This window comes from Xiphophorus maculatus, chromosome 21 (genome assembly GCF_002775205.1).
Source record: "Xiphophorus maculatus strain JP 163 A chromosome 21, X_maculatus-5.0-male, whole genome shotgun sequence".
Classification (NCBI taxonomy): domain Eukaryota; kingdom Metazoa; phylum Chordata; class Actinopteri; order Cyprinodontiformes; family Poeciliidae; genus Xiphophorus; species Xiphophorus maculatus.
This window is the reverse complement of record NC_036463.1, coordinates 14,270,728-14,291,922: the sequence shown is the minus strand read 5'-3', so window position 1 is coordinate 14,291,922 and position 21,195 is coordinate 14,270,728.

Below are 21,195 nucleotides of genomic sequence, written 5' to 3'. Positions count from 1 at the left end.
AAACAACGGAGATAAACGCGATGACAGATATTTTGTGATTTTACAAGTAGAGGACTATTGCAAAATTTTAAACCAGCAATTAGTGAGCAAGTTAAGAACTAAACTACTTACAAATTGTTTGGTTATGGATTGCAAGCATTCTTTTTCCAGAAGGCATGCAACGCTCACTTCCACAGACTGTTTTTTTTTTATTATTATTTTTAATTACTCATATATGTAGATCCCAGAGTTACCAATTAGACGAAATAAACAAGCAGATTTTCAAGGAAAGTTTATAAAATATCTAATGGCATGCTTCTATAAACAAAAAAAATATTTTCTTATTAAGTCACAAAGTGTAAACATCATTAAACTTCAAGGAAGAGCTGGAGTCAGTTATTACAGAATGTATTTATGTTATAAATAAAATTAATGCATTCCCTCTTGACTTCTGCTGCCTGGAAATGAGTGCAAGTCAAATAAATCTAATCTTGCCAATTAACCCAACATGCATGTGCTTGGATGGAGCACAAATACCTGCTAAAAAACTGAAGCAGGCACAGAAAAAAAAATAAACACAGAAATAAATATGAGCCCAGTAACTTTTTTGCTGCAAGGCAACAGCAACATTCAGATATCTTCCCAGAGCTTCTTGACCATTTAACAGTGGGAGTTCAAAAACGGTGACCCTTTAGTGTGTTATGCTTTTCACATTACACAGTCTAAAAGTTCAATAAAGCTATAGAGAAATGAAACACTAATTTGCGCATCAACAAGTTGGGTAAAATGTGAAGTAATGCCAGATAACAAAATAACTTCCAGGATGAAGCATACAAACAAAAGATAATTAGCTAACATAGAGTGTGTCAAGATCTGTGACACTCTTATGATCACAAAATTCAATTCATTTCAAAAGATCATGAGAAGTTAAATAAACATAATTACCAGTACTCTGGTATTTGGTGGTGCAATAAATGTAGAATTTAGACTTGTTGTCTTTGACTTGCCTAAGTATTGTCTTAGTGCTTAGATTTGACTTTAATATGAATGCTTTTCAAGTTAGTCTCCTTGAGATGTGATTGTGTTATTTTTTTGTTTGTTTTTAGATTGCTGCTTGAAGTCAACTAGAAATCAGCAGTGACTCATTAAAGTTGTTTTTGATTTTTCAAGGTGGCAATTTGTCCTATTGTAATGGCAAAAAGAACAATTTTTCCTAAATTTCCCCCATTCAGTGCTTGAATTATGTTTCAACATCTACTTATGTTGAAGAGGGCTTAAACCTGGATAATTTGAAGGGCGAAAACATAAAAAAATGCTTAGTTGGAAAATGTTTTGAAAGAAAAGCATTTCTTCTATGAAGTGAAACCTTTTCCTGCCCTGCATTTTTCTCTTGCTTTTCACTTTGTCAGTCATAATCTTCTCTGCTTTGTGCCTCTAATAACCTACATTCTTTACTATCTGAGTCAGTGGGGCCAGTTCCTGACTTCCAAGAAAATAGCAAGGCAGTCATTGGCCACAAATACCTGTGTTAGCTGCCTTAGAGAAGACACCAATGCCCTGTAATTTTTCTCTTAAATGACCAACCGCTCTTAGGGGCTGCAACAAGAAACTACTGCTCTTAGCATCTGGATTTTATTTTCTCGTCAAGGTCTTTTTGCGGTGATGGGAGCTTGTTTGTCCTGAGTTCAATTTAATACTCCTTATCAGTGGATACATGTGTCACAGTATTACTCCTCTGACACATGGCAGAAAACACCTGTTATTGGACTAGATAATGAGAAAGAAAGAGGGAGACGCAGTGGACTGACATGTAAATTTAAGCGTTAACTCCCTCCTGTGCACTCTCTCTCTCTCTAATACTCCCTATCATTAGTTCGATTCCATCATGTCATTTCACTTCCACATCTCCTATTTTTTCTTCTCTAAAGTGCTTTTTCCTTGTCTCTCTTTCATTCACTTTTATCTGCCTTAGCCTTACATCATAGAAGCCTTTTTCTTCTCCTGGCTCACTTTTGTCTCTACTTTTGCCTTCAGCTTTATTTCACTTAACTCAACCTGCCTGCTCATTTCTCTATGCCTCTTGGGACTCAAATTCATGCAGCAGTTTTACTTTACTCATTGATTTTATTTCTTTCTGTATGGTGGACTTGGTAAGTAAACCAACATTTGGCTAGTTCCAGTAAACTTTACCCGGCTTGTTGTCAGCCCCTTTAAGTTTGCTGGTGTTGATGAATTTGCAGGAACTGCGGCTAAATTAGACACTTTTCATTTTTGCCTGCCAATGATGATGACCCATTTTCTTATATTAATCTACAAGATACAAGAGCATTGGAGGGTATTAACAAATGCTGATGTAACCTGATGCCCTGGCCAAAGTGTAGGAAAACAACACAGTAAAGTGTTCCTTCTTGCAGGGAGAATTTCTTCTCAGAGCTCAAGAAAGTGACTGACTTAATAAGAAAATGCAGGATATAAATGAGTACATTTAGACCAGTGCTTCAAGGAATCACTTGGAACTTAATTGTCACTTAATTTACAGTAAAACATTGGGAAGATGGTTGATTTTTTGTCATACTGGCTAAGTACACTTAGTATTGTGGCCATCTATGTAAATGCCGTACTTTGTAAAAATGTCAAATCAAATACTTAAACTTGCTACTCATATTTTCCATCTGTCTTGAGGGTCTGGTTGATGAATGGATGGGCAGATGGCGCAATAAAGGAGCAGATCTAAAATGTTCATCTGGGTTTATTCTAGAAGTCTCTCATGTGAGAAATGAGTGTTTCTGCTGGTGCGTGTTACGAAGATTTGCATCACATAGCTCAAACAGATACTCAGTTATCTGAGGATGAGGGAGAAAGAAAAAAGAAAAGAAAAGAAAAGCTAGAACGGAATTGACCTGCCAGAAAATGGCTGGAAGGCTTCGCGAGAGAGATGCTGTGGGCCCTGCCAGGCGCTGAGAGGGATGTTGCAGATGGTGCCTGGAGATGCCACAGGGGAGGAGGTTTCTGAACTCCCTGCAGTGCCTATAAACTGGGGCTTGTCACAGGGGAATGAAGGGAAACTTTTCTGATTTATTTTGGACAGGGTCAGCATTACATTTGAGGTTCATCTTCCTGCAACAATCTGCAACAACTGCCCGCCGAACTGAAATACAACAGTAAAGTCACTCAGGAGAGATGGTGACGGATTAAAATATCAATATTAATCTTTCTTTATCACAAAGCTGCAAAGGAAGGAAATATTTGTCAGTATATCAAACTGGAGCAGATTTGGATGCCACCAGAGGCGAGAGGCCAACACTTCTGCAATGGAGGTCAGCAAACTTTTGGATGGCAGTGATTTGAAGAGTAAAAAAAAAAGGAAAAACAAAACAAGCTAAACATGCAGCACAGTTTTGAGCTATAGCAGAATTGCTTTTATTCCTTACAGGTTTGGACTAGCTCAGCACCCAGTTTGATTTGCCAGAGGAAAACTTTGTGTAGATGTCATCAGGTTCATGCAATGTGCTGAAAGACCAAATCAGCCAGTTTAATTTCTATTTCGAGGTCCAGCTGGTAACTGGGTGATGTCCAAGATAAGGATGTAAGGTTACCTCTAGGGCAGAATGGGAAGAGATGGCCACATTGGATCTTAGTATGAGGAAATTCTTTATTAAAATAAAATAGCATTGCAACTTGGGCAATGTTTGTGTCAGTGAAATAAAATGCACAGTTCTCTTCATTTGCAGTTTTTTTTTGTCTCCAATGTACTATTTTGCAAAAATATTTTTGCTAACATGAAATTAATAAGCTGTCAAGGATTTTGTTGGTTTACAAATTTAGCCTGCTAACCCTGAGTCACAGTCTTATTGTGACCTTATTTATGATTACATTTAAAAAATGAGGATGTACGTAGTTAAGGCCTTTTTGTAAAACTTATTTGATTTAAATATTTAAATTATTCAATTGAATGTAAGAATACTTTATTGATCCCAAATAAAAAAAAACAACAACTTTCGTTGTAACTCATAATACACAGTTTTCTTGAAAGATATGCAAAAACCTGATTGCCTTTTTGGGGGGTGGAGGGGTCTCCTGTCAAAACAATCTTTAGAAGAGGATGCTGAGGGTTGTGCAAAACTCCAATTCCAATAAAGTTGATTTTGTATAAAACAAAATAAAAACAGAACACGATGATTTGTGAATTAAACATGTCAGAAAGAAAAATTGGAACAGCACGTATTACATCATTTTTCATTTTAACAACACTCAATAAGTGTTTGGGAGCTGATAACTAACATGGATTATTTGTAGCTAAAATAGATTTGAGGCTGGTAAAAATGTTTAAAATGAAATACATGTTGATATGTGAGCATTTTCAAATGAAAAAAAAACTATATTTTCTGGAAGGTATCCCAATTTCTTCATGTGACTGTAGTGGTAGGAGTAAAATTATTTTCTTTATGTCTTGCCATTACATTATGAATAAACTTAATAGCAATAGTAGATATTTCATTAAAGCAAATCATCATCATTCATCTAAAGAAATCAGTTCAGTATCAGTTTACAGATCTTGTCCTCAGATCAGCCCAGTCACTGTATTTGTGTGTTTTCTGTCGTACTCTTTCCTTTTTCATACGTGCTACAGTCCTCAAAGCACCATTGATCTTTCTCTCCCTTGGCTGCTCAGTCTCTTGGGTTTCTCTGTTGTCTAAACACACAGGCCAACAGAAACTCTGACAAAGAATCAATCAGTTTAATGAATGAACTGTCTTAAATTTCTCTGTTGCAATTTCTCTAAAAGACTATTTGCAGAAGCCCTCTAGTTACATTTTGTCCTTTTTTCTCTTTTTTAAACATATCCTTTTATCCTTTGAATCCAACAAATGTATCACTGATGAATTTCAAAAGGCTTCAATTGAATTTTTTTTTGACTGTCTGCCTTCACTTCTGAAATATTTCACTACAAGCTATAATATTTCAGAGTTTTAGAAGTTCACTAGGTGCATGCATGAGGAAAAATACATTGATTTTGTCTTTCCAATCAAGACTGTTGATGTGCATCAGCAAAAGCTGATGTAGGAGTTTTTCTTAATTGTCTTTGAGCAAGAGCTCCAGCCATCCTTTCAATAAAACTTTTATTGAATACAATTTAAGGTAATTTTTCAGGACTAAAATCAAGTTAACGTAGGATCTATTAATTATCTTTGAATGAGAAGTTCTCCCAAATATTTAACCTTTAACAGTATGATAAAAAGCACCACGGTTTTGCATTATTTCAGAAGCTCGCTCTGAAATACTGTTAGAAATCCTAGACATTTTTTTTTGCTACACAATCTGGACTGTTATTGGTAAGTGTTCAGATTGAACAGATCGTCTCAACGTTGTAACCTATTTTCATGGGGTGAAACCGAGGGAACACCTTAGGTGTCAGTAACACTGCAACCGCACTTGCAGTGTTAACAGCAGGCTCCTTTCATCTTTGGCAGTACAAAGGACAACCATTAAAAGCAGCCCAATTCTGTCATCAGATTTTATTTCAGTTAGAAATAAATTCTAAATAAAATATTAAAGCAAAATGAAATGTATTTTAATTTAGTTTTGGCAGCCTGAATGAATGTGCAGGTTGTGAATGAGTTCATGTTTATAATTCAACAAAGGCATCAGATGTTTCTTTGGATTCATTTTGGAGTTAAATACAAAGAAATTCTGGATGTTAAGGTGTCTCATGTCAAGGTTCAACTTACAGCACGACAACGGATGTGCAGCTGTAATTGTGTTGTCTCAGTGAGGTTGAATTAAAAAATGCATGCCACACTTTGAAGATGTTTTATTGCAAAAAAAAATATTTAGATATAAATGAAAATAAATTAACAAAAATCTTTTATTTTTAACTTCACAACAACACACTACTTTTTTCAGTGGGACAGTCAAGTATAATCCCAAGAAAAAACCTTGAGGTTTGAGGCTGTGGCATGGCAAAACTGTTCAACTGATACAGTCTTAGTGTGTGGCGGCATCCTAAGTTCCCTTCAAATGACCACATTAGGCTTGCATATTTGTGAGGAAAACTATTTCTCTATCAAAAATAAACACAGTAATCTGCTTCACACACAACAAATAGGTGCATAAATGTATTCAAAGAACGTTAATATGAAACACCAACATCCAATCTGGACCAAAAAAGTGCTGCTACTTGTTCTTAAGAAGGAGAAAATCACTAAAAGTCTACAAAACAGAATTAGTGCAAAAATACCTAACATACCACAGAGTGCTATTTACAAATGAAGTTTTGAGATTTAATGTTGTATTTAGTTGTAGGACAGATAAATGATTTTCCTGGAACGGTAAGTTGTGTCTGTGCCATTAGCACATTGAGCAACATTGATTGACAGCAATAAGACACTCCTCTTGGCTCTGATTGGTTGTAAGTGTTGTATTTCTTCAAATGGCAAAAGCAGGTCAGGGAAGAGGTGGAGGAGACTGATCTTATCACAGATTATCTGTTTCATATTACATTGTCACAGCATTGCAACAATTTCAACAAATATGTAAAAAAAAAAACACATTTTTTGTAAAAGTTACATACTGCAGCTTTAAGAGTGAGCTCATCCATACCTATGACCTATTGCAGACTCAACTCAGAAATACTGCAAAGTTTCCAAGGTTAACTAGTGAGTAGACTTAAAATGGGAAACTGAGTGGAGCAGATAAAGGTCTTGTCTTGCCATCCAAGGAAAGAGCTTCAATGGTAGTTTTTTTTTTTTTTTTTCTCCCAGGAAGAAAAAAAATTAATGATTGTTATTCCTTCCCCTCTTCACAGCTTGCCCATGACTTTAAGCCTGGAAGCCTTGGTGCCAAGTTCGGGTCACTAATCTTCTGGTTAGCACTGCTTGAATTTATGCACAAAATACAACTAATAGAGCAGGGACTTCAGACTCAGCCCGGCAGCAATGGGAGAACTTGTGGCAGAACTTCAATGTAATAACTTCTATTGATAAAACATGTTCACAGCTCATGGCAGTGGGTATATAGCTTCATATAGACATATATAGGCATATATATATAGGTATATAGGCAGTGGGCTCACATAGCTTCATCTTCACATGCAGCAATCTACAAGTTGAAGATTTTTTAACTTACTGTGAGCGGCATCTGTTTAAATCTTGACTCTGGTTTTCAGAGTTAGGTCTGCATCGCCTTTAATTACATTACTTTAGAGCAGAGCAACGATGAGAGACGTTTTCTATACATTCAGTCAGAGAGCAGGGTGCTCCAAATATGGATATAGAGTATCTGCTTTTGAAGCTCATCATAAATTCAGTATAGGTTTGCATAAAAATATCCAACACATTCTCACTCCCGACTCGTCATATATTGACGAATTGGGACGATTTCTGACCATGCGTCAACTATTGACGTGAAGGGTTCTCGCAACCGCTGCCAAAACCTTCAAAACTCGACGATTTGGTTAGGTTTAGGGCAAAAATTACGGTAAGGCAACATAACCCCTCGCGTCACGTATTGACGCAAAAGGGGTACCCTGCTAGGACAGTTAGAATTGCATAAATTATGTCTATTTCCTAAAGACCAGAAAACTAATTCAAACCGTCATGGAAAATCCAGGACAATAAGAAGAGGAAGAGTGGAATGGAATACTCTCCTTTAAAGAGTCTCAAAGAGTATGGAACAACACTTTACAGTCTCTGGTGGCGGCCCTTTTATTCTACAGTGAAACATTAACATACCGTAGAGTCTGTATTGTCTTTGTCTAACTCAGCACTATGAACATCATTCAATTAAGTTGAAATTTGCAACTGGAATGTGTAAAATCATAAAACATTTGAATTGTATTCATATTTTTGCAGGGTACTTTATATGTTTTGCTGCCATGCTTGCTCAGGAAACGCAAAGTTTGGGTCAAGCAAAACGTGGAAGAAAAGCAGAATTTCTTGGAAATCAAGAGATAAAATGATTGACTAGATTTCAATTCTGCTTAGCAGGAAGATTTTTGTTGTGTCCTTGAGGAATATATGAAACTTTAAAAACTTTTGAGTAGAGGTCCAGGTCAAACAGGGACATTATTCCTCCTTACTGTTTTTGCTCTTATAGGGCTGGTCATGTGTACTTACTTTTTGCAGATAAAGGTAATGGGATACATATAGATTTTTTGTTAGCCAAACTCAACCCTGTATTTGGCAATCAATATTTCACAGACATTTTTGCACTGCGCCCTTGTTAGTATATTATTACATCCCTCTCTCTCCACCTAAATAAAGAAAATTCTTTGAGCTAAGAGCTGACAGTTTTTGGAGCCTGTTTTTCTTTGTTGCAGGCATGAACAAAAGTGAAATGGACATAAAATAATTTAAGACCACCTGACTCATCTTGGACAGGATTTTGAAGTCTTGTTTTATGATGTAGTAAAACTTCCTATGTTTGTTTTTTTGACACAAATGAGAGTTTAGTGATGATTTTCAGACTAGGGATTTCTTTTAAGAGCAGAGCTGGTGGGAAGAGTGTGCACAAACTGAGAGGCTGATAGGAATGCAGGATTGTTGTTTTGTTTGCAGACTGTTTCTCAAAATGTCTGTAAAGACTTCTGACATGAGAGAGAAGAGGTTGTGCTTCTCCATGTTTGTGACCAACTATTTGTGAGTTGTAGAGGGGGGACAAGCATTAAGTGGTAGCACCTGTCTGGATTAAAAATGAACAGGAAGCAAGCAACACATAGCAAATACGGTCAATAGATTCACCATCATGCGTTGAAGAGACACATACCAGATCACTCATGTAACCTGCCTGATGAGGAGATAAGGGATATGCTGGAGGACCGCAGCAGAGTGGCTGTGCAAATCTAGAGAGGGCAAGGAGCAGCAGAAGGAGGAGCAGAGGAAAACCACCAGGGTCTGGATGATAAGTCACCTAGAGTATGACTCAAAATACTTGGAAAAGCATCCAAAACAATCCAACAATTACAATCAATCTTCATTTGTTTGTCAGACACTGCTTGCTGTTGTCTTTATGAATTCAATTAAGTCTGTCTTTGGCATATTGTGATTGACCTGTTAGTCATCTGTCTTGAATGTTGTTTCTAATTTTTTGAGGTGAAACATCAAAAGAACCACAATTTTATTGTATGGATAAACCAAAAGTTAGTAAGTATGTGCAAAATAATAATAATAATAAAAAAACAGAACTGGTAAAGTATTTCATTTGTTATGAAAGACTTCTTTCCTCAGTGAATTGTTTTAATAAGATTGATTAAACAAGACACCTGGCAGGGATGCTCTGCATAGGTCAGCAGAATGAGAACAATGTGTTCAGCTTCTAAAGCAGCGACACAACCACCTGGTGGCTCAGCAGGTGCCAACAGGTACAGCCACTAAAATAGTCCAAACAAAAGAACGACAGATCGCATGCCATATTAAAATGGATTTTAAAAATCTCAATCAACAGTGGTTATGAATACCAAGATGTCTCGATCCCTTTCACTTTTTCCCTGCAATGTTTAAGTGTGAAATATATTATTTACTTCTATTGAGAGGAAGACACGTTCAAACCTTTTACATGCTGTGAAATATTTACAGTACAGTCATCCACACACTTACAGTTTGATGTGTTTTGATTACTTGAAGAGCAGCTGGACTTCCAGACAGGAATGTTAAACTGAAGATTTAACACAGTGCAGTGCATTAGAAGGAAGTAAATTGATTCCTAAAGTGTGTCTTTATGACAAGTGCCTGCTGTTTAAATTGGTGCTATTTTGGAAGGATTGTAAAGAAAATAAACTGCAAAAAATAAATAAATAAATAAATCTCATATCAGTTGAACATACACTTCGTTTATATAAGAAGGAGGGTGTAGAACGAACTGTGGCTTGAGGAGTTTTGTGATAAATATTTTAACATTGATGAGGAAACATAAAAACGTAGCCTTCCAATTTAAAAAAAAAAGACATTTCTGGGAAACACAAGCGGAACTCTGAAAATGTCAGTGAGTGCACTGTGATGTGTGTGAAAGGCAGCCTACCAGCTGATGCAATTAAGGAGAAATTTCTTCACCAAGAACAAAGAAGAAAACAATTCTCTCTTTTATTTTTTCTGGACAAGGTCGGTTTCAGTCTGACCAAATGCAAACTAAATATCTACTTTGTCAACATAGAGAGTATAAGCTCTCCCAAAGACAGTTTAAAGTGCCTTGCTGAACCATTAACGTCCCTTAAACTTTATTATGACAGATTCCTATAAATAGCTTTGTAGTATTTTATCAGGAACCCTTCTTTTAATAAAAAAATTGAAGAATGTGGCATAAGACATGTATTTAGCGCCCTTTACTTTTCTGCACATAAATTCCTGTGCAATTGTCTTCAGTTGTCTATGAAGGTTGTGTCCATGTTTTTTTGAAGAACATTAGTGTAAAACAACATCATGCCAAGGAACACATTAGAAAAGCTGGAAAGGGTAAATTGAGGGATTGGTTAAAGTGAATCTGGCCTTGATAGAAAACAGTGGCAAAACAAATGTTGAAAAAAGGCCATGGTCATAGTGGTAGGACCATGACGTTACTGGATTATTATTCTTTAGCAGAATTCATGTTTTAGAACAGGCCATCCAAAGTCCAGACCTAAATTTTACTTAGATTCATGTGGCAAGACTTTGCTGATGCTTTCCATCAAATCTGACAAAGCTTGAACTATTTGCAAAAAAAAAAAAAAAGAAAAAGAGTCAAACTGGAAGACTGTTGACCTTCCAGTTTGCTATTATCTACTAAGCTATTTGTGGTGTGCTATCGCATAAAGTCACAATAGAATACATTGCAGTTTGTGGTTGTAATGAGCCAAAATGGGAATGTAATTTAGAAACATGAAAATATCAGCGCAACACTGTTTACTCACTCTCTAAATAACTAATCTAATAAGACCAGTTGGCAAATTAAAACAACTCAGAGCAAAGAATCCACTTTAATAATAAGCTATTGTGCTACACGATGATGTACATTTGGTATCAAGACCCTATATATTTTTTTCCTGCTTATTACTGAACATCACATGAATGAATTCACTGCATATATTAAAGTGTTTATGTCTGATTCACATGTACCAATCATTCATTAAAGGCATTTTGGATGAGTTTATCAAACATCTACTGGCTTTGGATTTAGATAATTGCATTTGTCTAATTGAAGTAGATTTAAGCACATCTACATTTAAGATAATGTTCATGAGATGCCTGGTTTCATGAAATCAACATCATGACTGGTGGTGCGCTCAGCATGACAAAGCTTTACAGTGTTGCTGTCATCAAATTGTGTGGACAAATGCATTTAAAGTTTGGAGGTTTGATTTCCTGAAGCAACTGAAAAAAAAGCATATATGATAAAGACAAAGAGCGTCATATATCTTTACAAAATGTAATTTTTAAAGAACAGAAACAGTACATTTGACATGAATTTATTGGAGACATAGGTTGGGTGAAGCATTGATTCTTAGGCTTGTTTGTACAAAAAGATGACTTCTGCAACAAATGGATTGTTTATCAGTACAGGGAACATATTGATCAAGTTGGGGAGATTGAAAATCTATTATTTTCTGAGACCTGAATGCACACAGTCTAAAGAAAAGATTACACAAAAAATATTCTCCTGAGGGGAGAATTTCAGTCAAATATATTGGAAACCTGGAGCAGTTCAGGGTGACCTTGCCAAGTAACTCCAGTCTTGCGGTTAGATGGTCAATATAGATGATAATAGACCTTGAGGGTGTAACATTTTGGCGTTGTCATTCAAAATTTTTCAGCAGCCTGCCAGCCAGTGATTTGCTGGATTCTTGCCAGTTAGAGAGAAACACACCGCCACAGGCAAAAATAAATAAGTAAAATACAACTGAATGTTCATTTATAAGTTTTAGTGTATCTTTTTTCAAACAGACCTTTACCTGGAGATAAAGTTGCACAGAGAAAAATAAATAGTTAGGTACCATGTGGGTTTAGTTGAAAAGAACAATATCTCTGCATGTGAGATTATTTTCAGGTTTCTGTGCAGTTGTACAATTTGCTCATTAAAACACTGCTGGAACATTGACTCCCTACAGTCGTACAGAAAATGATTTTTCAGTACTTTATAATTTATTTGGGGTTTTGCATCACTGTAAGGCTCTTAACTTGATATGCACCTTCACCATTGATCAAGAGGGCAATAAATGGAGGATCATTACACCACTGGGAAAGTGAAAAATAGAAGAAGAGAATATTTGCTGTCTTCATACTCAAAATGCAGGGGGAAAAAAAACAAAGGCAATATAGAGCAATGGAGAAAAAATATGCAATATCCAAGAATAATTTGCAAAGTTGAAAGCATGAGGCATCACGACTGTCAAAACACCGTACATATTATGCTGCAATTGGGTAGCTTCTGAGATGGAAAAAGAATACATACAAATAGTTCACCTTGATAACATTTTTCTGCCTTTCTCTCCACAGATTCACAATTTTCTCACCCGCAGGGAAAGTATTTACTCCCCCGTCTGAAAATTGGTCATATAGAACCTGCATGCCAGAGTGGAAGGGGTCAAAAGATAACAGCGGCCAGATTTGCATGTATCAGACTGAAAGGAGCTCCTCTGAAAGAAAGTAAAGATGGAAAGTAAGCAAGAAGGCAGAAAACTGAAATGGAAAGACTTGATAATACTCAGCAGAAGGGGTGTGCGTGGGGGTTGTGTGTGCATGTGTGTGGGTGATCCAAGGGATAATGATATCGGTTGGTGGTTGGAAGTCTCCTCCGGAGTGCGTAGTTTCTTCACCCTGGAAACAAATTATGTCACAGGGAACCTCTAATGCTGCTCATAATGAGGTATCATATCCTGCAGAATACCATATATATGAACCTGCACCCTTCACAGCCAAGGAAGAAACCAGGTGGATTTTTGTCTCTGAAAAGTAATAATACTGCCAGAAGAAAATAGACTGAAAGGCTACAATTACATGGAACTTGTAAGAAATAAGCAAACTTTAAAGAATGATATATAATGGGAAACAGGCAGGCAGGCAGGTGCCCTTAATACTCTCACAGCCCACGGTTTTGTCAGTTTCACAGAAAAAACTAACAATATGATTATACCACTGACACGCATGTCATATTACAGGAGAAGCTTGTCAGCGTTGACTGATTTAATAGTTCATTGCATGCCTATCTTTTATATCTTTTAAATAACACCTGAAAAGCAGCACTAACCCAAGCAATACCTCAGTCTGTGAAGATATTTATTGAGCTGAATGTTTAAACAATTACCTGTGGGCTGTCTTTTACCCAGGTAGGCGTGTGTCAGGCTCCATTGTCCTATTTTGTTAATGAGCCTTTTTAATTATAGCTTCACTGTTTCATTGTGTCCATTGGAAAGTGGATTAATCAAGATATACCCAGGAGACAGTGCAGCGCTTCGGAATCCAGCAGCAACTTATATATGGCTCGTATTTGAATCAGAGGCAAGCAGTTGATATAACCCATTAAAAATCCTTATATAAATTTCCTCTCTTCTTATTATCAGTTAAATTAACATGCAATTGATGTGTATTTGCTTCGGTTGAAAAAAAATAATAAAGGCATTTGTATATTTAGATATCAATGTGCAAAGGTAAATCATATTTATCTTTAGTTGAACATAATTATGGCGTGATATGAGCATCTGTACAACAATATGGCTATGCTTAGCATCCAGTGTCACACTGTCCAAAATGCAATCTACAATAGCTTAGGGAGTCTTTATGCAAATTTACCAGGCGAGCATGCAGTACATTGGAAGCACACAAGCTTATCCAGAAATGCACCTGAATTGGATCTTTTTACAATGCCAAAAAAGCAATCAGCAGTTTGACAGCAAAAATTACATTGCTACATGAATACTTTGTCTCAATGCTGTGTAGTGGAAAAGTATTTTCCCCCTTGCGGATTTCTTCAGCATGTTCTTTTTTTTTATTTTATTTTTTTAATGAAAATCACCAAACAAATGTTAAGATCCAATATGGAGGAGATAACTAGAAATGCATTTTCCTATAACAACATCACTGGTAAAAAAATAATAAAAAAACTTTGATGGTTAAATCATGAATTAACTGTGATCACTCAAATATTTTTAATGCTGGGATCAACTTAACTTGCCTAAAGTACCCCTGATCATTGCCATACCTGTAGTCAAGAAATATTTTATATAAAAAACTGTTTAATAATATTAAACAGGTTACAATATTTTAATAAAGCAACACATCAATGCCTCTCCATAGATATTTCAGAACAGATGAGAAGCAGAGCACTTTTATCAAAGTGGAACAAGTTACAAATCAGTCGTATGGCACTGGACTCCAATGAGTTCACTAATTGAGAAATACTGAACCTTGTTGAACCCTCACGAGTGTCTTGCCAACCAAACTTACTCCGAGTGCATTAATTGCCTCAATTAATGTCACTGTTCAAGAAAAGACTCCCCAAAAGTAGGAAAGCCGTTCCTAACCAACCTCTCTCCCCAAAACTCTCTCTTCCAGACTCCCCCAAATACATGTGGACACCAAAGAATATTGGAAGGTGAAGAACATACTGTTTGCTGGAGCTGATGGTTTTATGAAAAAAGTAAGTATTTCCACAGAGGTTGAGTTTGGCTGGGAGTCCGTGTGCAATTCTATTGTTATCAGTTCAAAGTATTAAACTAACATGGCCACATATTTGTAACAATGACAAACCCAGGGAAATGAAGCGATGATGGCAAAACCTATTGAACATAAACAAGGAAATAGTAAAAACACAAATGCAAAAAAAAAAAAGAAAAGCCAAAATCATAACACCCAAGGACCTTCACATCTAAATCCCATTGAGGTGCTGGACCACGGCCTTAAGCAGACAATTCATGATTAAACATTCTGCAGTGTTACTGTATCGGACCCAAAAAAGTGGGTCAACATTCCTCTACTGTGATGTAAAAATCCATTGCCAGTTACAGCAAATGCTTCCCAGCAGATGTTGCTGCCAAGGGTGGCACAACCAATTTTTAGGTTTATGGGGCAATAACCTTTCCCCATAGGACCAAGTTTGTTGGTTTGGATAGCTTTTGTAATTATCATTAAAAACAGTATTATTCTTGCTGTCTTTGTGTGATATTAAAATTTGCTTAATGATCTGAACAATTATGTGTGACAAAAAAGAATTAAGAAAAGCAACAGCTACATTTTTACAACAGCACTTTGCATTCCCAGTGCAACTTTTGCCTGTGCTATTTTTTTTTCAAAAGTTTTTCAGATCTTTCAAAGCAAATCTCTCCTTTGAGTTTACTTATAGTTCATCCAAACTTTGCTATGAGGCATCTCTGACAATGCAGCAGCAAACCATGTATCACAGAATGTTTCAGAGTACTTCTATGCTAAGCAACAGCAGATAACCCCCAGATTTTGTACACTAAAGCAGTGATGAATAGATTGATTTTATGTTCCAAGAACTTGTTTCAAAAATAGAGGTCTGACTTTGTGCATGAGTCAAATGCAACGATTTTTCCACTGTGTCTTGCAGATATGGCTCTCAGGGGAATGCTGGCACAAAAGCACAAACATAGATTAATTCAAACAAAGAAAACAAAAAGGGAAGCTGTGAGTATTTTACAAACTGGATCATCGCAAACAGAATGTTTGGCTGAAGCACTCCACTGCACGCACAAAGCGAATGCAGATGGGGCGGGTTAAACAGACTGAAATGAGACAGAGACCGGGCCACTTTTAAAATCCCATCTGAGGCCCAGCCAAGCAGTCATGACATCAAATTAGCATTTACAGCAAGGAGCAATTACCGGGAGAAAAAAAGCTAACTGCGCCTAACGTTCTGCAACCGTACCTGCCTTAAAATTGTGATAAGTCATCTCTTTGTGTCACAAAAGGCTTTATGGCCACAATTGCTTAACTTTCCCTACACATTCGCAGTCTCTCACGACCACCCCCTCCATTCATAGACTCCTTCTTTCTCACAATCAGAATCATGCATTATTTAATTTATCACCACTTGCATCACTTGCACACATGCCCAGCATCTTGCTGTGACATCAGTTTTATGACTGTAGAGCACAGCTTATTGCAACAAACTAAGGTCTACGGCAAGGGTGGTAAAACAGAAACAATGTGGCAGAATGAGAGGCAAACGGATAGAAGTGGGTAAGAAATTCATTTTATGCATTAAGCACTACTAAACCAGGGTTCCTTATTCACAAGCCTTCTTTCTACTCCCTTATGCATTTGGAACAATATGAGGTCACTCTCCCATAGACACTAAGCCATTTGAATTCTGCTTCATGTCCCTGGATGCTTTTGTCTGTCCTCTGCTGAGACAGCACGTAGCTCTCCATGAGGGAACGGCGGAGTATTAAAAAGTATTAAAAAAGCGACCGAGAGGGAATTGGAAGTGATAAGAAATGAAAGTTTACATACAGCATGCCCATCCTTGAGGGATTAGCAAAGATGGGGATGGCGTTCCAGAGGTGGACGTCTAAATTTGTGTGAGGATAAAGTACACCAAAGAGCAGGGTCTTATTATAATCCAGGAATAAACTTCTCTTTCTTCCTAATCAAAGAATATATTTAGAAAAGTGTGTGAGTTAAAAAGAGACTTTGAGCCAAAGTGTAATTGCTTAAACTTAAATCCTAGTTAACAGAAATGTCAACACAGAGAAGAAAGAAACTGTGACCAAAGTGTTCATGTTCGTTTTTATTTTTCACCATTTGTCACCTAACAGATACAAACCTCAACATGTTTTATTGACATTTTATGTGAAGAAGGAACAAAAATATAGGACATAATTACTGTGAGTGAATGAAAAATTATACATGGTTTTCAAAGACTTTTCAGAATAAAAAGTGCCGACAGTATTTCCTTTCTCTCCTCTACTATAATACCCCTAAATAAAATACAGTGTAACCAACTGCCTTCAGAAATTACATAATTTGTGTAAATAAATTTGTTCTATGAAGGATCGAGGTTTGTAAAAACACTGGCATTGTAAAGTTCTAAACAATAATGTATCCTTTTTTGCCGTCATCGAAACATTTGAATATTTTTGGAGTGCTGGTTATTCACATTTTTTTGAGGTTATAAACAATATTGTAAGGTTTGAACATCACACATACTGTAGCTTTGTTCAATTCCATCTGAAAATTAAAAGAGTGTGGGACAACTGTATACCTGCTAAAAGGTAGGCTGGTACATGGAGGAGCTTCAAATAACCTCCACTTTAGATGAGAAAATGTGTCACCAGGACAACTATTAGTTGTGTACTCTACAAATTTGTCTTGTATGGAAGAAAGCCAGAAGATTAGTCATTTCTTTCTTCTTCTTTTTTTTCTCACCAAAACCATAAGAAGTCCAGCAGTTGCCACAAGCCACGGTATACATGTACACAAATAAGCTTGATCAAAAGATGAATGGAGCCCTAGATTTTCAGTAAATCCAGGGCAACTATGACTAAACGGCCATAAAATTATGTTATTTGAGGAATGGGCAAAAAAAAAAAAAAAAAGAGCTCAGTGTCTAGATATGCAAAGCTGGCAGAGACATAACCAAAAAGATTTGTAGTTGCAATTGCAGCAAAAACTGTTCTACAAAGCACAGACTCAGGAGGGCCAGAATATGCAACACATTTTAGATTTATATTTGTAGCAAATAAAACAAAAGTTTGTTTTGTTTTACTTCCAATTTGCAACCATGCACCACTTTGTCCCACATCACATAGGTTCACAATGTGATACAGCTGAAGAGATACATAGAGTTTTTCAAAGTACTTTACTTAGGTCAGTATTTTTGAAATCATTGCAGAGTGAAGGTGGAATGCATAAAAATCTTGATGGAATGTTTATTTTTTTAGTCACAAAAAGACATTCTCACTAAGAGATTAGCTTTTCAGCTCTACAAATAATGAATTGGAAATGGTAATTTAAGGTTAGTTAATTAGCCTCTCCTTAAAAACGATTCGTCTCCTCTTTCAAGCCCAGAGTCTATTAGCACGCATCTAAGCTTATAGTGTTTACAAGGGCAAAATCTGATGTGTTTGGCAATTTACATGCTGTTCACACTTTGAACCTTTGCATATTTATGAGCATATTTTCTTGTGTCAGCTCTCAATGAGCACTTCTAGGCAAAGTTATGACTCACCTTAGTGAATGGCAACTGGCACATTTCAAATTTAAAAATCACCATTGCAGAAGTTAGCCGGAGAAGCTCCAGTTATGTCTCGGATTTGAAAAATGTCCTTAAGAGCCTTCACAAAACTCTCAACTTATTGCAGCCGATAACAATTATGCAGTCTAAAGCTGATTTTTATTTTAAATAAAAGTGATCCTTTCGAATCTGCAATGTCATTGCCGTAGCTTTGCACCTTTGACTAACTCATCTTATATTCAGAAATCTATGAATATGGAAACTAGCCCCACCTCACCCCTCAGTCATTTGCCTGTAGCACATATTCCCACTGCATATATAAGCAAGCCTGATCACACTTTCTTTTCTGTGTCCAAGAGGCATGACCTACACGACTCTGTGTCTGATTGGCTGACAGTCTTACCTTAACCTAACCAGTCTCACTCATCACATTTAATTCCCTGGCCCTTTTGTATCTCCGCCAAAGTCACTCACCACTTTCGCTGCATGGTTGGAGAAACAAGTTCTGTCAGCACTTTTCGAAGTGGGCGCTTGTCTGCGTGCATGTGCGTGGGTGTGTGTGTGTGTGTGTGTGTGTGTCTGTGTGTGTGTGTATTTTCCAGCACAAGCGAATGCACTACTCAATCTTTCTTCAGAAAGTCTCAGAGTGCAGGGAGGACTTTGTTCTGGCCAATTAACATTTGCTGGGAAGCTTTTTCTTACAACAAAAACATGATGGCTTGTTGTCAGCTTGAGTATGGAGTAAGCAGTCTGGACTCTGTCCAGGCTCTCTGACCGCTTCTCAATTGTACATGTGTTTCTCTCCACTTTGCAGTGAAAAAGAAACAGCGTGTAGCTTTTAGCTACATTCACTTTTACAAACGTTTTCAAAGCCATCGAACTTTTTCAACCCATTGCACATCACAAAAATGCAGTATTTTAGATGAGAGATTTATGTAGTATTTGTAAAATAAAATAGTGTTCCATTTCCCTTCCAGTTCATATTTAGACACTGTTTTGTGCTACGTCTGTCAAAAGCTAAATAAAAGGAGAGGTTTGTGGCTGACGTGCTAAAAGTTAATAAGAAATTATAACTTTAACACCTTTTGAAGATGTAGTTTTTGAGGAGGGGAGGCTAACATGAAGAGAATCATACACAAAGTAGATAGAAAGCTCTGAAACAGCTGAGGAGCCTTTCACTAATTATCAAAGTAGGTGGGATAAACTGAATTGATATGACATTAACTTTGGCCCTAATTGGATTCCTTACATAAGTGATTATGAATTGAGCCTGTTTGTGTTATAACATGACAAGACATGTCATGTATCTTGAATCGGCAACATACATGTTTTATGAATAAAATGGGATGTTTTCTACTGTAAAAGCTTTATTTTAATTGTTTATTTATTGTCATATGTGCTTGTCATTTAATAACAGAACTTTGAAAACTTCCCTCTGACATAAAACTTTAAGATGCATCTCATGATTTCAATATAAAGTTATTTAATAACGATTAAACTTTGTATGCATACCTATGTTTTGCTGCTTTACATTAAAGTCTATTCTTTAAAAAAAACAGACATGAATCCTCCTCACATAACAAATAGTTGCTGGTAAATGAAACTGAGGATAAAACAAACATTTTTAAACACTAAATCCACATTTACCTTTCTTAACTTCAAATGTTCCCTCATTACATTCCTAGAAGTCTATGCATAGAAGTCATTTTTTATACCTTTTGTCTGTTTCCTCATTGATATCATAATGGCACATTATTCATCTACGCAGTCAGCCAGATTACAGATTGTAATTGCTCCCTTTTAGCTTTTTTCCCCTCCCTCTTCCACATCTTTTTCTTTTCATTTCCTCTTTATCAGCCGCCTTTCGGTCTAATCACCTGAATGTACAGACTGAAAATTTGGTTGTTAATTTCTTTCCAGGAAAAAAAAAGAAACAGAAACAGAAACAAAAACAAAACCACTGTCTCATTGTTGATGCCTTGCAAATATTATGCTCTGTTTTCGTCTGCTTCAAACCCATGACCTTGATGGCCTCAGTAATACTGGTCCCCTGGCCTTATAGTCTGTCTCTGCTGAGGAACCAAATGTGACCACTGGTGACCTTTTAAATCTCACTTTTCCAAAACGCAATTCAGGAGATTTATAACATCTGTCAAATCCTGTCTTTCCTCACCAGGGATTCAGCTCTAGTCCTTGTCCAAGCCCCAGTCATTTCCCTACTTACACAACCGGCCATCTCATCTTCCTGTCCTCTGCAATTCACCCATTATATCACAATTGTCCCCTCCCTGAATTCCTGCAAGACGCCTTAGTACTGACAACAATATAAAGGATCTGACAGGAACTGTATCCCATACCTCCAGGCAATGCTTCAACCTTATATTTTAGCTTTGCTCTCTGTACTTAATAGGTGCTAAGCATCCCCTTCCCTGTGGCGACGGGGCTATCACTGAGCTCTGTTTCTGTCTCCTGGGACCTCGGTGGTGAAATGATCTCCCTGTCAGCTGCTAGACAGCCGAATCATACCTTATCGTCTAGTGGTTAATGAAAACCTCAAGCCACATCTCACCCCCCGCTCATATTCAGCTTCCCTTCTCCTCTCTTTTTTGATTCATATTATGTCTGTTTTCATGACAATTTATTTTTGTGTTGGATAATGTCTTTATTGCCCCCAATGTCAACGTCAATGTCAATGTAGTCAATTTAGTCAATTTAAAATCAGCAAAGCGAAGCAAACCAAGAAATATATATTATTAAAATAAATTAAAAAAAAGATTAAAGGGGCAGTACTATAGTGCCATTTTATATTACAATCAAGTAACTACCTTAACTTCAGTTGTTATCAAAATGCAATATGTGTCAAATATGACTTAAAATAAATTTTACATCCTGATTTAATTCATTGATATTGAACCTCTGTTTCTTTAAAAACTCCTGCTCTCTCTGGAACTCCACCTTTAGAAAGTCATCACGACTGCACTCTGTTAAACCTTTAACAACTTTTTAACCAGCGTTTCACTGAGAAGTAACTTCTATGATTACCTCAACAGATGCACA